The sequence below is a fragment of the Myotis brandtii genome, unplaced genomic scaffold (genome assembly GCF_000412655.1).
Source record: "Myotis brandtii unplaced genomic scaffold, ASM41265v1 scaffold422, whole genome shotgun sequence".
In the NCBI taxonomy this organism is placed as follows: domain Eukaryota; kingdom Metazoa; phylum Chordata; class Mammalia; order Chiroptera; family Vespertilionidae; genus Myotis; species Myotis brandtii.
The window spans coordinates 3150761-3166007 of NW_005366171.1; the positions used below are offsets into that span (position 1 = coordinate 3150761).

The window sequence follows — 15247 nt, forward strand, 5'->3', positions numbered from 1 at the left end:
CCAGTGGTTCTCAACCTTGGCTGCACATTAGAATCACCTGGGAATCTTTTTAAAATCCTGATTTCTGGGCCTCATCCTCCGGAAATTCTGTTTCTTTGTTATGGGGTGGGGCCACAACATTAGTAACATTAGTAACAAAGAAACAGAATTTCCGGAAGATGAGGCCCAGAAATCAGGATTTTAAAAAGATTCCCAGGTGATTCTAATGTGCAGCCAAGGTTGAGAACCACTGTTCTAAGCGAGCAGAAGCAGCTCCTCCTCTTATGACTGAGAAGACTGACCTTTCCTTCTTGAATCACCTTATTTGAAGGCAGTTGCTTACAAGGGGATGCTTATTCTTTTCAAGACCCATATTAACTGTCCTTTATTTCCTATTCTAGACCTAAACTAGAATCATATCTTAGCACTAGAGGCCCAGTGCATGAAAATTTGTGCACTCAGTGCGGGGGGGTCCCTCAGCCCGGCCTGGGCCGGCTCTCGCAGGCCGGGACCCTTCGGGGGATGTCCACCTGCCAGCTTAAGCAACAGTCAGACATCCTTAGTGCTTCAGAGGAGGTGGAAGAGGCTCCCACCAACGCTGTGGGGCTCGCTCACAGGCATCAGCCCAGCTTGTGGCTGAGCAGAGCTCCTCCTGTGGGAGCACAATGACCACCAGAGGGGCAGCTCCTGCATTGAGCATCTGTTCCCTGGTGGTCAGTGGGCATCATAGCGACTGGTCATTCCGCTATTAGAGTCAATTTGCATATTACCTTTTTATTATAGGATGCTCAAGAAGGACAAATGAAGATTGTGACCTGGGAAGAAAACTGATTATATTTCAAAATAACTGCAGGAATTTGATAATTCATATAAGTAGAAACCCAGGAAATATGTGTGAGGATAGATTGTAGAGTGTTAGTTCAAAAAGCACAGACTATAGTTTTGTATCAGGATTAATATATTGATATGGGTACACTTACCAGAAATTCTGGATTTAATATTTTAGCTAAAGCTAAAAATGAGTGGATGACTCATTTAGTGTGGATGACTAAATTCTGGACTCAATGATAGCCTACATTCATTGAAATTTGGTGCCAGAATTTCCATCGCATAGTATATAGAAAGATTCCAAAGGCAAAGTAGGTGGGAGTGTTGGAATAGATTTTCATGTGTGACCTGCTGTGATATTGTGACTTATAATGTAAGATATGTATTTGGTTTTCATCTTCATTTCTGGCACAGAGCTCCTGGAGCTCTTAGAATTTCCTAAATGATAAGAGTGATAAAGATGTCTTAATATATAACAAAACCCTTTCAACCACACCTGAGTTTATGTTAATCAGGTGACTTTTGGAAAGCAACTATGGATTGTGCTAGTTGCCGGGGGAACCAATAGTGTGATTAGAGGTTTGGAACTTTCAGTCTCACCCCCAGATGTCTGAGTGAATGAATGACAGAGTGAGCCATTTTTTCTAGTTCTTTCAGGACTCATAACTCCATCAATAATGTGCTTTTTAAAATGTCAAATCAAGTCACCAGAATAGAGATAGAAAAAGCAGTTAATTTTATAAGTCTTCAGACAACTACATTGGATATTTTGGAAAGTGAAGTCATTTCCCTGATAATTTTAGTAGAATAATTTTTTGTGTTCTCAGAATTATTGAAACATCAATTTACTGAACTACCTTATTACTGATTTAGTAATAATTTCTTCACTAGACTGAGAATAAGAAGTCACTTCTAAAAGGAAAAGAAAATGTATGCCAGTCTGAAAGAGAGTGGATTTTGTAGCAGATCCATTTATATTTAAAGTTTACTTTAAAAACCTTTTCTTAGTGGTAAATGCACCAAGTCTTGGTGAATACACTTAGCTCTTGCTGATTAAATACACGACTGAATGCTTAACCATGATCATCTGTGAGAATCTGAATGCTTGTTTTGAGGCTTTGCCTGTGCCTTGAAACCCTGCATATCACCAATTCCTCATCTTTACAACCAGGCCAGGGTCCTGGCCTGACCTTGTAATTCCTAGAAGAAGAAACTGCCTGTTCCAATGTACAAACTCATAGTATGCTTGCCTAAGAGGAGGGGAGTCAAACTGAAATCAGATGTTTTTCTTTTCTTTTCATCACAGGTTATTTATTTGATCCTCCCACTTTTCTCAAATATGTATGGGACCAGACCAGCAACCCCAGGTATGAATGAGTTATATGGAAACCTATTCATTTGCTTCCCCAAACCTGCTCTCAAACTGTCACTTCTAGCCATTACTGATGTATCGCAGTGGTATCCATGTTCCCTCAGGACTTTAGCCTCATGAAAAGTATGAGGAGATTTACCCTCATGACACCCTGTGGTGTGTCTTCCTCCCTCCCATTTTTGGTTGCAGTTGGGACACTATCAGTATTCCTTTTCCCACCCCCCATCTTCTTTTTTTACTCTGGAAGGTAGAAACCAACTATAGCAAATGTGAAAGTAAATACAGCACTGATTCTCCAGAATTTTGGTGTCAGGACCAATTTATACTTTTAGAAATAACTAAGGATTTCAAAGAGCTTTCGTGTGTGAGGGCTATCTATTGATAGATCCTGTGTTAGAAATTAAAATTAGAGAAATGAAAACATATTTATGTTTTAAAATACAAATCCATAACATGTTAATGTAAATGACATTTCATTAAAAATTATGTTTTTTTACAAAAATTTAGAAGAGTAGCATTGTTTTACATTTTTTACAAATTCCTTTAACAACTTTCTTTCTTTCTTTCTTTCTTTCTTTCTTTCTTTCTTTCTTTCTTTCTTTCTTTCTTTCTTTCTTTCCTTCCTTCCTTCCTTCCTTCCTTCCTTCCTTCCTTCCTTCCTTCCTTCCTTCCTTCTTTCTTTCTTTCTTTCTTTCTTTCTTTCTTTCTTTCTTTCTTAATTTTTAAATCCTCACCCAAGGATATTTTTTCCATTGATCTTTAGAGAGAGTGGGCAGGAGAGGGAGAGACAGAGAGAAATAATTGATGTGAGAGAAATACATTGATTGGTTGCCTCCTGCATGTACTCCAACCAGGGCCCGGGCCAGGGAGAAGCCTGCAACTGAGGTACATGCTCTTGACTGGAATCTAACCCAGGACCCTCTGGTCCGCAGGCCGACACTCTATCCACTGAGTCAAACTGGCTAGAGCCCTTTAATAACTGCTTAATAGAAGACAGATTCCCACATCTGCTTCTACAGTCAATCTTTTGTAATATACTAGAGGTCCCTCAGCCCAGTCTGTGCCCCCTTGCAGTCTGGGAACCCTTGGGGGATGTCCGACTGCCGGCTTAGGAGTGGGCCTAAGCCAGCAGTCGGACACCTTCAGCGCTGCAGTTGGACATCCTTAGTGTTGCTGTGGAGGCGGGAGAGGCTCCTGCCACCGCTGCAGCGCTCGCCAGCCATGAGCCCAGCTTCTGGCTGAGAGGTGCTCCCCCTGTGGGAGCGCACTGATCACCAGGGGGCAGCTCCTGTGTTAAGCGTCTGCCCCCTGGTGGTCAGTGCTTGGTTGTTCCACCATTTGGTCAATTTGCATATTAGCCTTTTATTATATACTAGTAGCCCTGCACACAAATCTGTGTGCCAGTAGCTCGCCAGTAGCTCACTGCCGCCCTCCAGTAGCTCTCCGCCCACTGCTCCACCCTCCTGTAGCTCCCTCCATCCCCCAGTCCCCCCTCATAGCTTGCTGCCCTGCCCCCTCCTGTAGCTTTCCGTCGCCCGCTTGTAGCTCGCTGCCCCACCCCCCTGCTGATCCGTGACCGGTCCTTACGTGGTCGGTTGTTATGCTTCACGGCATAATGACCATTTGCATATTACATCTTTATTATATAGGAGGATTGCTTTGGTTGAAGTATATGAATAAAATCCAGCATCATACAGCTATGTAATTAGAAAAGAGAGGAGTATTTTAATAACTTGTTTAGATAAATATGAATAATCTTCTTTGATACTACACCAAAGCTTGACAAATGCAAATTTCTTAAAAGATGGTTCAAATGTGGAATCTGAAATCTTATAGATGAATTTTGTATTCTACTATGTTTAAATTGAGTCATCTATTTTGCACCTTAACATTTTCGATTACCCATGCATGATTTTATAACATCATACATTCGTCATTTGGAAAATATTGGCTCACTGCATTATGCAGATCTTTCAAATGTTGATACCTTTAATTATACAATATCAATAAATCACATTTATTAATAGTGCTGCTGATATCAAAAAAGTCTTAAGTATTAGGATGATGTCAGGCTTATGGAGGTGTGTACAAGTTTTCCAAAAATCTAATTTTCTCTTGAAAGCTAGAATGTTATCATTGGCAACAAATACTGCCAGCTACTTTCCTTGCAGTGACAGGCTCATTTCATTCATTTCTGAGAAAATATCTTCCAGATACCCAATTCTCAATTGCTATGGTTTGTCTGTTGTTCTTTCAAGAACAAATGGTGTTCCATGAAAAAAAGCAACTAATTCAGCTTTCAACTCAAATTAATTGTATAGGTGCTTTTTCTCAAGATAACCATCATATTTTGGTATTCAACAAAAATGCTTTATATATACTTCCGATTTTTCACAATATTAAAATTAATATTTTAATAATATAAAATAATTTTTATGGCTTAATCAAGAGCATTCTTATGTAATCCCCCCCCCCATGTCTGGAGATTAAGAATACAATGACTACTTGTACCAGTTAGGTGCCTAAGGTACCCACAATTATTTTTGTTCCATCAGTGCAAATGCCAACAAATAATATCTTTTTAATATTTTGAAAATAATTTTTATTTCACAGGCCTTACACAATAACTGCTGGATTTTAAAATTACACATTGATTTATGGTTATCCTACCTGCTTCATATCTTCCAGCAATTCATCAACATTTCTTTGGTGGTGATAACATTCCTCTCGATTTTCCTAGTACCGCTATTTGTGTTTTTCTTCTTTTTAAAAATATCTTTGTTATTTCAATGGCATTTTTGGAAGGAGAAGTGGAAAAAACTTTGGTTCCATTTGTCAATTTCTTAAATCCAGAGGTATTTCTTGTATTTGGAAATAATGGGAATTGAGATTTTCCAACAATTGAATCTTTTCTCTGCCAAGCTGGCTTGAATAGTGAGGTTTTGGGTGCTATATGTCTTAGACATGCACTCTTTATCTCATTGTCAACTTTGGCTATGCTGCCTCTATCTAGAGTTCATTTCAAGGGCAGGGAGGTGATACAAGCTAGAAATGTCATGGTGTATCAGCCTTTCTAGTTGGCTCAATCTCAGAACAATGTTCTGTTCTTACTTCAAACAAGTCTTCATTTAATTTGGCAACAGGCATTGGGCCTGGCTCTTAAGGTCCTGTTTAAAAAATGTCTATCCCTTTCAGTATGCTTTCATGACTTCATATTTCCTGGCATGAAATTAAGATAAAAATAAATTTCTTTTCACCAAGTTCTTTTTTTTTTTTTTTGAGCTTCTTCCCCCCACCCCTGACAATTCTTAATGAAACAAATAGGATAAAAATCTGGGGGAGAGATATTTATTGGAAGGGGGGTTATAGTATGAGAGAAGGCTACGTATCATCAATTGACTGAGTAATGCAGAATTCAGAATAATGTTATCATTCACAATCAGCTTCTTTTTTTTTGCATGTGAAAATATTAGCGAGATCTTATAGGCTAGGGAAGATTAGACTTATTGGATTTATATAGGGTATTTTTTACTTCAACAGAGATAAACTTCACTAAGATTCCTTCTGAGGGTTGAATTTTTCAGCAATAAGTCAAAAATTCAGATGTCAGAGGGATTTTTCTTTTAGAAAGATTTTCAGAAAGGGTATATTAATTCATTTCCTATTGATAGTGTCAGATTCATTTTTTTGCTTTGATATTTACACAGACATTTAAAAATTTTTCTATTTGGTACAAGAAGAAATTGTGTTGAAACAAAAATTCTTGAGGTGATAATGCTACTGAGCTAAGAATACATTAGTAAGTCAATGGTCATTGAATGAGTCGGGTAAAGTGGCTTTGAAGAATTTAACATTTCTATATGGCTTTTAATAGTTACAAATACAGAGAGAAGGTGAGTCTTAAACATTCATTTCTAATACAACCAACATGGTTAATAAGAAGACATTATAGTTCAGCATCCACAGTAGTAACGACAGCACCATTTTTCAAAGTTTTCCTCCAAGGGGGCTGTGGAAAAGTAGATTACTGTTCAGCAAATATTCATTCCCTTCCCTAAGATCATTATGGTAGGGGTAAGTATTCTTCCCTTTTCCACTGATGTTGGACTTGGTTGTGTGATTTGCTTTGTCCAATGGGTACATGGGCAGAAGTGATAATATACAACATGTAAGCCTAGGCCTTACGAGGAATTATGCGCATCCCTTCATTGCTCTGGAGCTTTTGTCCTCTTGTCATGAGAAGAAAATGACCCCAGGTAGCTGCTGCAACTTCAGCCTGAATATCACAGTTTTCCCATAGACCTGCAAAAGCAGGCTATTCTAGCCAATCTGAATACCTGTAAGTATGGCTGGTGAGATGCTACCTGTTTTCTTTGTAAGTGTTCCATATTCCTTGCCTTCCAGATATCTTTAACATTCATTCAGTCAGTCATTCACCCAATCACCTGAATTCTAAGACCTCTACACATGGTGATTTTATGGTGGTTTGTTATTCAGCAAAAACTGATCTGTATAGGAATTCATAGCATTTCTTACACATCAGACAATTGCTTCCTCTAAGAATTGGTCGGCAAACTGCGGCTTGCGAGCCACATGCGGCTCTTTGGCCCCTTGAGTGTGGCTCTTCCTAAGCCTTAGGAGTACCCTAATTAAGTTAATAACAATGTACCTATCTATATAGTTTAAGTTTAAAAAATTTGGCTCTCAAAAGAAATTTCAATCGTTGTACTGTTGATATTTGGCTCTGTTGACTAATGAGTTTGCCGACCACTGCTCTAAGATATTAAGGAACTGGCACTATAATTCATGGGATTCTAGGTGAGGCAGAATTTTCAAAATTTTTGCCTGGAACTTCTTTGACCCATTGATTGTTAGAGTGTGTTTAATTTCCATATATTTGTGAATTTTCCAGAATTCCTTCTGTTATTTATTTCTACTTTCATTCCACTGTGGTGGGAGGAGATACTTTATTATTTCAAGCCTTTTAAATTTATTGAAACTTGTTTTGTGGCTTAGCATGTAGTCTATCCTGGAAACTGTTTCATGTGTATTTGAGAAAATGTGTATTCTGCAGTTGTTGGGTGGAGTGTTCTATGTACTAGAATGTCTGTTAGGTTTAGTTGGTTTATGGTGTTGTTCAAGCCTCCTGTTTCCTGTTGATCTTCTGTCTAATTGTTCTATCCATCCAAGTGGGGTGGTGAAATCTCCAACTATTATTGTAGAATTGTCTATTGTCCTCTTCTCCAATTCAATCCTTTTATCTCTCTCTTGTAGGCAGGAATCATGGGGGAGGTCTCAGGGGAGGATCTCAATAGAATATTCATCGGTTTTCCAGGTGTGTCCTTTCAGGGTCATGGTCTGGGCAGGGGGTCACTAGTCAGTGCATCTAGTCCTGAGACAGTCATGGTGTCACTTGTCTGGTTTTGCTGCTTTTCTGGGCCTGGAGCTGAAATACAACTGAGATCTAGGTGTTATCTTTAGTGAGGAAAGGGTCAGGGGGTCTAAACTGCATAACCAACAATATGAAAGGTCAGGGGTTCCAAACCCCATGACCAGTGATATGCTAGGGGTAGAGAAGTTACCCCGGGGGCAAGCTCCTTATTTTCCCAGTTTTGCCCGTTGCTAGGCACCTGGGGCTTTCTGCTCAGGTGACTTTCTGTACCTGGCTCATTGTCCTTTCTCTGCTCATGTTTGTCTAACTGCCTACCACAGATATAGATAACCCCAACAAGAAATTTTTCTGTGGAAGGTTTGAGGAGTAGTTGGCAATGGCTGGAGAATGTTGTGAGGTTTAAGGGAGTTTTTCTTTTTCTTGTCTTTTTAAAAATGTCTTTTTTATTTTAGAAAGAGGAAGGAAGAAGGGGAGAGAGAGATAGAAACATCAATGATGAGAGAGTATCATTGATCGGCTGCCTCCTATATGCCCCCCACTGGGGATCGAGCCCGAAACCCAGGCATATGCCCTGACTGGGAATTGAACCGTGACCTCCTGGTTCATGGGTTGACACTCAACCACTGAACCACTGGCTGGGCAAGGAAGTTTTTCTTTTCAAATAAGATACAACACAATTAGCACCCCGGCCCTCACTAAATGCCAGTAGGGTCCCTGGTCACTGTGGCAACTGAAATGCAACTTGCATTCCTTTCCAAATTCTTTTTAGAAAGGAAAATCTTGCTTTCCCCCCTATCCAGCTATAGTATGTTTGTGTAACTATGCAAATGATTTGGTAGGGAGTGAGAATTTGGGAGAGAAAAGGCTTAATTGCAGGAGTGAAGACAAGGAAAAAGGGATGGGATCTAGATGGGGCATGTATTGCCCACTGTAACAGAAAGGAAGCAAAAAGAATGTCTATTGAGTGGGTAGGTTGGTGTTATGTTGGTGAAAACAAAATATTGGTTGAGGGTGACCTGTTAGTTGCTTTAAAAAAAACCTGTCTCTTTCGTTGTACCTGTAGCACCTGGTATGGTACCTGAAACCTAATAGTTACTTGATAAATATTTATTTAGTAATGCTTGACTCCCTGTTGAAGCTGCTCTCTTAGATGATACCTGTTTTCTTTATAAGTGTTTCATATTCCTTGCCTTTCAGATATCTTTAACATTCATTCATTCAGTCATTCACCCAATCACTTTAGTTCTAAGACCTCTGTGCCTTCTGCAGGTCTTATGCTATCCAAGTGGCACAGCCAGGGCACCTCCCCGCCCCTTGCTCATAAACTTGCTGTTGATGATATTCTAGGGCTTCCATTGTGGATTAATTGTCATCTACTTAGTTCCCTTGCCATCTTCTCTTTTAAACTCACATATTCCCTGAAGAGCTCCCAGCTTTTTGTGTTCTTCCTCTCCCGCTACTTTCATCAGCATAGGCACCCTCCACTTTCCAGGTATCAGCTTGTTCTCTCCTCAGGGATTCCCAATATCCATAAGACACATGAACATTTTACAACTTTTAATTTTTAAATTACATGTATAGTACATGTGTAATGTATTACAAAATTAGAAAAAATAGATATGAAACCAGGGAAATGACTTTCAGGCTTGGCTGCCTGCCAACATGAAAGTCAAACTCATGAGACCAGTGCTTGTGAGAAGTAAAGTGATTTATTCAGGGGCCAGCAACCTGAGAAGATGGCAGGTTCATGCCTCCAAAACCATCTATTTTTTTAAAAAAATATTTTTATTGATTTCAGAAAGGAAGAGAGAGAGAGGGAGAGAGAGAGAGATAGAAATATCAGCGATGAGAGGGAATCATTGATCAGCTGCCTCTTGCAAATTCCCTATTGGGGATTGAGCCCGAAACTGGGGCATGTGCCCTGACGGGAATCAAACCGCAATTTCCTGGTTCATAGGTTGACACTCAACAACTGAGCCTCATCAGCTGGGCTCAAAAACCATCTTAACATCTCAGTGCAGGCAGAGGTTTTTATAAAGAGAGAGAGAGGGAGGGTAGAACAAAGAGATCAGGGGAGGGGGTCAGTGTAATTTCTGGCAATGTGCAGTCCTTGCTCAGGCTCATTCTTTCTGTTTCAAAGTTATTTTTCAATGTGTGTCAACCAGACATCTGTGGTTTAACTGTAGGCATTGGCATTCCTTGTTCCTGGGACAGGCTGTTAAACCGTAAAGAGAACTTGGCCAGAGGTGAACAAACTGGGTTTAACACTTACAAAGATTAACGTGGGTAGCTTTATATAAATTCCTTTATAAGTTTACTTTGTTAGTACATTTTAATTTTAGTTTTATTCTATGGCTAGTCAGACTAGTATAAGTAGTATAGCATATTCATTCCCCATTACAGATATAGTATCTCAATTCTAAAAGTATCTTTCTTAAACACCATCTGGTAGATTGCATTGATTGCCATTTTTCCCAGGAAGATTATATATTCCTTCCCCATTGACTTTGGGCTTGCCATATGGCTTGATTTGGCCAATGAAATGTGAATGATATGATTTATGCTATGTTTGAGCAGAAGTTTTAAATGTGATGGTCTGGTTTGGCTTAACCATTGGAATTTCTGCTCTTTCCACAGCATAGCATATCCCAAATGAGGGAAGGTCCTTCTGCCTGGTTCCTGGAATAAGAAGAAATGTGGAGCAGACCCAGTCCAACCCACAGCCTGACTCTGTATGTGATGAGAAATAAGTGTTTATGTTTATAAGCCATTGAAATTCTAGTTTGTGTTGTTTGTTATCGAAGTAAGAGCTAATACACATTACTTCCTCCAAGAATTGACTTTCAAGCTCAATGCTCTCAATCACTACAACAGTGATGTTATGCGTGGTGCCAGATCCTCTTTTTGTGCCCATTGACGAGGGCATTCTTTTTCACTGAGCCCAGACATGAGCCCAAATATGACCTTAGAGTCCTTCTGAATATAGTGTTCCAGGGAAATACTACAAATCAAGCAGAAATGGCTGGTGAGATGAAATCTTTGTGGCATGCTTCCACTACTCTATTCTGTCCTCTAAGTTTATTGATGACTTTTGCTTAGAAGGGTCCTTTAAAGCAGGAATGTCCTTGGAAATACTAATCAGAGGTACCTGGGCTCAGACAACTCATTTACTTATTTTTATTTTTAATGCTTATCAAATCATTAGTGTCTTGGAAACAATAATACTAGATAAAACTCAGACTCACAAAGGTGTGACTTGCTCAAGGTCACACACTAGGACTTGAGCCTGGTTTGTTTGCCTCTAATGCTCACAGTCTTTTCATTATACCCCATGGGCCCAAGTGTGGGTTTCCTTAACTAGAGATCGGATTTCTTCTCTCCCTTGGCTCCAAACTCTTCATTTCCTTAACTCCAGAAGCACTGAAGCAAAGGGATCCTTTAGATCCCTCTTTTCTCCCAAGAGCTGATATTAAAGTGTCTTTATGGATCGAGAGAACGGTGGTCGAATTGTATCACAAAGGAGTTATTAGTGGGACTAGGAGAGACACACAAGTGGCTCAGGAGGCCTGTCCTCCAGGCAAATGCATATTTCTGAACTTCAACTAAAGCAGCATCTGTAGTTGTATTGAGAAAACTGACAAGAAAAGCCAACTAGCCTCAACATGTCATTGAATGCTACTCTGTTCATTAAAAAGGCACATTGCAACCTCCATCAAAACATGGAGTTGGGGGATGAGGTAACTAACATCAGCACTGTTTCTTGTGTTTTTTTTTTTAAAATATTTTTATTGATTTCAGAGAGGAAGGGAGAGGGAGCTAGAGATAGAAACATCAATAATGAGAGAGAATCATTGATCGGCTGCCTCCTGCATGCCCCCTACTGGGGATCATGCCTGCAACTGGGCATGTACTCTTGACCAGAATCGAACCCGGCACTCTTCAGTCTGCAGGCCGATGCTCTATCCACTGAGCCAAACTGGCTAAGGCAGCACTGGTTTTCTGAGTAGTGGTAAAGGGCTCAGAGTCATTGGGGTAGTGGTCCATGGTTTTACCTGCAAGGTGACTCATCCATCGCAGAGCCAGTCATTATAATGGCAGCTAACCATATATAAAAAGGATTCCTTGCTAAGATATAGGGGTTTCATGTGGTACCAGGCTAAATGTTCTTCTAAGTGTTTACCGCTCTGTGATGAGGTTGCTATTTTCCCATTTTATGTTTATCCTTCAACTGATGTCATTTTTCCCCAACGCATTATGATTTTGGCCTTGTCATTTCTGCCACTAGACGGCTTCCAAATTATCCGTTCTTGGCAATGCCTAATGCCTTGTCCTCTGTCCTGCTGTCAGGGGCAACTCATTTAAGCTGTCAAAGGGCCTGCTTTATTGCTCAGCCAGCTAAGGCCTATGCTGCTTTATGACATTTCAAAGCGAATCGATGATAGAAATTTCAATTTGTTTCAGGAGAGAGTTGTCAACAGACCCAGAACTCGGAAAATGAGTGGCTATTGGTTTGCATGTACATGGATGAAAGGCTGTTTCAGCATGAATTTATTCCCTGAAATGTATCCTTATTTCTATTTGGTGCTGCTTCTGAAGAATGCTTGGGTAGTCTAACAGAGATGATTAGAATTCCTCCTTATCTACTTTGCTAAATGTAGTGATCATAGGTTGTTTTTGTCTGTCCCTTTGGGGGACCACTGCTCCTTCACTCTCAATAACTGTGGCTTGGATGGAGCTGATTTCAGACCTTTGTTTCAGGGGTAGGCATGTGACTCAGGACTGTCCAACGAGAAACATGGATTTTTTTTTTTAGGGATGGGCATGTTAGCTGTATCAGCTAGAATCCTGGAAACAGTTTAAACTCTGAGATTGGGTTATCAACCTTCCCACAGAGGTATGGGCAAAGTGTAGGAAAGCCATAAGAGATAGAGCTATTCCTGAGGCCGATGAGTGCATGGTCTGCACCAGTCAGGGTGCTGCAGAACTCAGCTCATAGAGCCGAGCAGATGATCTCTGTCACACCCAGCAGGGGCTCTTAACTCATTCATTTCACTAAGTCTGGTCTCCTTGGTCTGTGCACGTTCCAACCCCTGTTTTTCCATAATCGTCTTCATCTGCAGCCTGTTCCTTGGTAGTTCTAAGATATCCAGGATGTCAGTGGCCCAGATATATATCGCTAGGCAACATCTGGAATTTTATTAATTCAGTGTGTTTGAGAAAGACAATGTTTCAAAATATGAGGAAAAATAACACAGGACTCTTGGTAGGGAAAAAAGGCTAAAATATATTCTGAGATTAGATGATTTATTGAGATTTTGAAATGTGTGCAAAGTTGGTAAATGTTGGGCCAGATCAAATAATTCCATGAGAGAGCTATTTTATTATTATTTTTTAAAAATATACTTTTATTGATTTCAGAGAGGGAGAGAGATAGAAATATCAATGGTGAGAGAGAATGATTGATTGGCTGCCTCCTGCACAACCCCTATTGGGGATCGAGCTCGCAATACCGGGCATGTGCCCTTGACCGGAATCAAACCCAGGACCCTTCAGTCTGCAGACGGACTCTATCCACTGAGCAAAACCAGCTAGGGCAGCAGTTCTCAACCTGTGGGTCGAGACCCCACTGCCTCAGAGGCCTGGCAGTCTTCCCTACTCTGATCTCAATGAGACAGTCGGGGAAGTGGGCCTGGTGTAATCTGGGCAGGGCCAGCATGAAACCGGGAACTGAGCCCAGGACAGAGCTATCACAGGTGAGGGAGGGACTCTAGGGATCAGAACCCAAGTTGGGTCAGGGAGCCCCCCACGGCTGGAACTGGATGGCAAAGCAAGGCTGAGGGCCAGCAGCAGGCAGGGACCATAGAAACAATCCTCACCATCTGCCTTTCCTGATTCCAGCTGAGGGGGTGCCCAGGGCTGGGGCTGAATCCTGGACTCCTCACCTGAGCCTGAGCGTGAAGCCAGCTCCGCAGGAGCAAGTTGAGTCAGAACCACGTGAGAAGCCCTGGTCTAAAAAGGGAAGTCCAAAGGGTCACCAAAGGGAAGGGGCCAGAAGCAGTTATGGCAACAGATATGGAACCAGGAATCTGAGAACCAGGGAGGGGAGAGCGAAAATAGTAGGTCAGGGTAAACAGGATTGGACTAGAACAGGTGCTGCTGTGGCTCGCTCTGGGGGGCCAGCTGGGCCTGGTGGGAGTGTGGGTCTGTTAAATTTAAAGGGCCGGAACAGACACCAGTGTCCAGGAACCTGGATTCAACCTGAGCCTCTTATAATAATAGCTCAGGCTGCGTCTGAGATGGTCTGGGCACAGTTTTCTCTGAACCTGGAGCTGGTGGACCACACTGAATCTATGGGGCAGGGGAAGGCAGTGTTGGAGATTTGGAGACAAGGACGAATCCTGATGGGCCTCTGAGTGCTAGGGCCTCAGCACTATGGGGCCTGCATGCTCTGGCCTGCAGGAGAATGTAGGGCAGCGGGAGAGAGTGGCTGATGAGTCACAAGTCCCAGATGTGGAGCAGATGCTGCAGACAGCTTTGGGCTGCTTGCCAGCAGATTTGACCACGCCTGGAGCAGCTGTCAGGCTCACTGGCCTGTTCTGAGCACAGAGAAAAGCCTATGAACTTTCTCTGCGAGCGTTCCCTCTTTGAACTGTTGCCTAGCCCCACAGAACTGCATTTGGGTGCGCAAATGTATTCTCAGAGCCAGGATCGACAAGCTGATTTTATGACGCATCTAGGCAGAAGTGAACCATTCCAGTCATTAACTCACTTCCCCTTGTGGGTGAATTCTGCAATGAGTTGTTCATCTGAGCCGCGGAGCAAGCGCCTCAGCATACACAGACCTGTCTGTCAGGGCACATTTGGCGGCTCGGATAAATCCCTGGCACCTCAGAGGCTGTCCCTGGCTCACCTCGGAGGCCACGTGCTTTCTCTCGCAGGCAACTTTGCCAGCTGCTTCCTGGAACAGGCCAGGACACAGGGATGATGTTCTGTGGATAGGGCTGTGCTGTGTCAGACGGGGCCTAGAACACACATCTGGATGATGAATTCCCAGCATATGACGGCAGCCAGATGGCTTATTCCGTCTTCTGTCTGCAATGTGTCTGTTCTTTGAAACTCTAGCTTAGTGGCCACGTGTTTTAGGTGACTTCTATCATCCTAAAATAGGGATCGGACCATGTGTCCAAAGGTGGGCCCCTGAACCAAGCTCGATGGGCTGGATGCCAAGGCTGGCAGAGGGAGGCCCAGGACTTGAAATAAATGCAGGGTGTTTGCTTACAGATTCTCCGCCACCGCATCGTGGATGAGTCAGATGCCTTCTCACCTCAGATTCTCTTTTTACCACTTTCCTACTCAGAGGCGGGGGTGGCAGGATTTTATAAAGCTTAAAATACATCCCCGAAATATCTCCTTTTAGTGTAGCAGAGGGATTCTTTCATTCTTTGACGCAGTTGGGAATTATCTTGGGTGTTTCCAGTCTCATTCTGTTTTAATTCATACTTGGTTGTTGGAAGGGCACTAGGTAGTGAGTCAAGAGACAGGGTCAAGTCTCTGCTCTGCTTGTTAGTAACTGGGATTTGGGGCAAGTCAGTTCATCTGTCTAAGCTTCAGTTTGCTGTCTGCAAGATGGGGGGGTCAGTTCCCCAAGGACACTGGGAGCATCCCTGGGGCAGGGC

General features: G+C 41.9%; 1 protein-coding gene across 1 annotated transcript in view; it reads right to left on the reverse strand.

Moving 5' to 3' along the window:
* The window catches only part of ZBED5 (zinc finger, BED-type containing 5), a 43360-nt gene extending 28813 nt beyond the window's left edge, over positions 1-14547 (reverse strand). The window contains exons 1-2 of the mRNA XM_014545879.1: positions 14537-14547; positions 3320-3327 (exon numbers count right to left, since the gene is read on the reverse strand). The gene's annotated coding sequence lies outside the window, so the exon portion shown is untranslated. The remainder of the gene's footprint in view (positions 1-3319; positions 3328-14536) is intronic.
* Between the last annotated feature and the right edge of the window lie 700 nt (positions 14548-15247).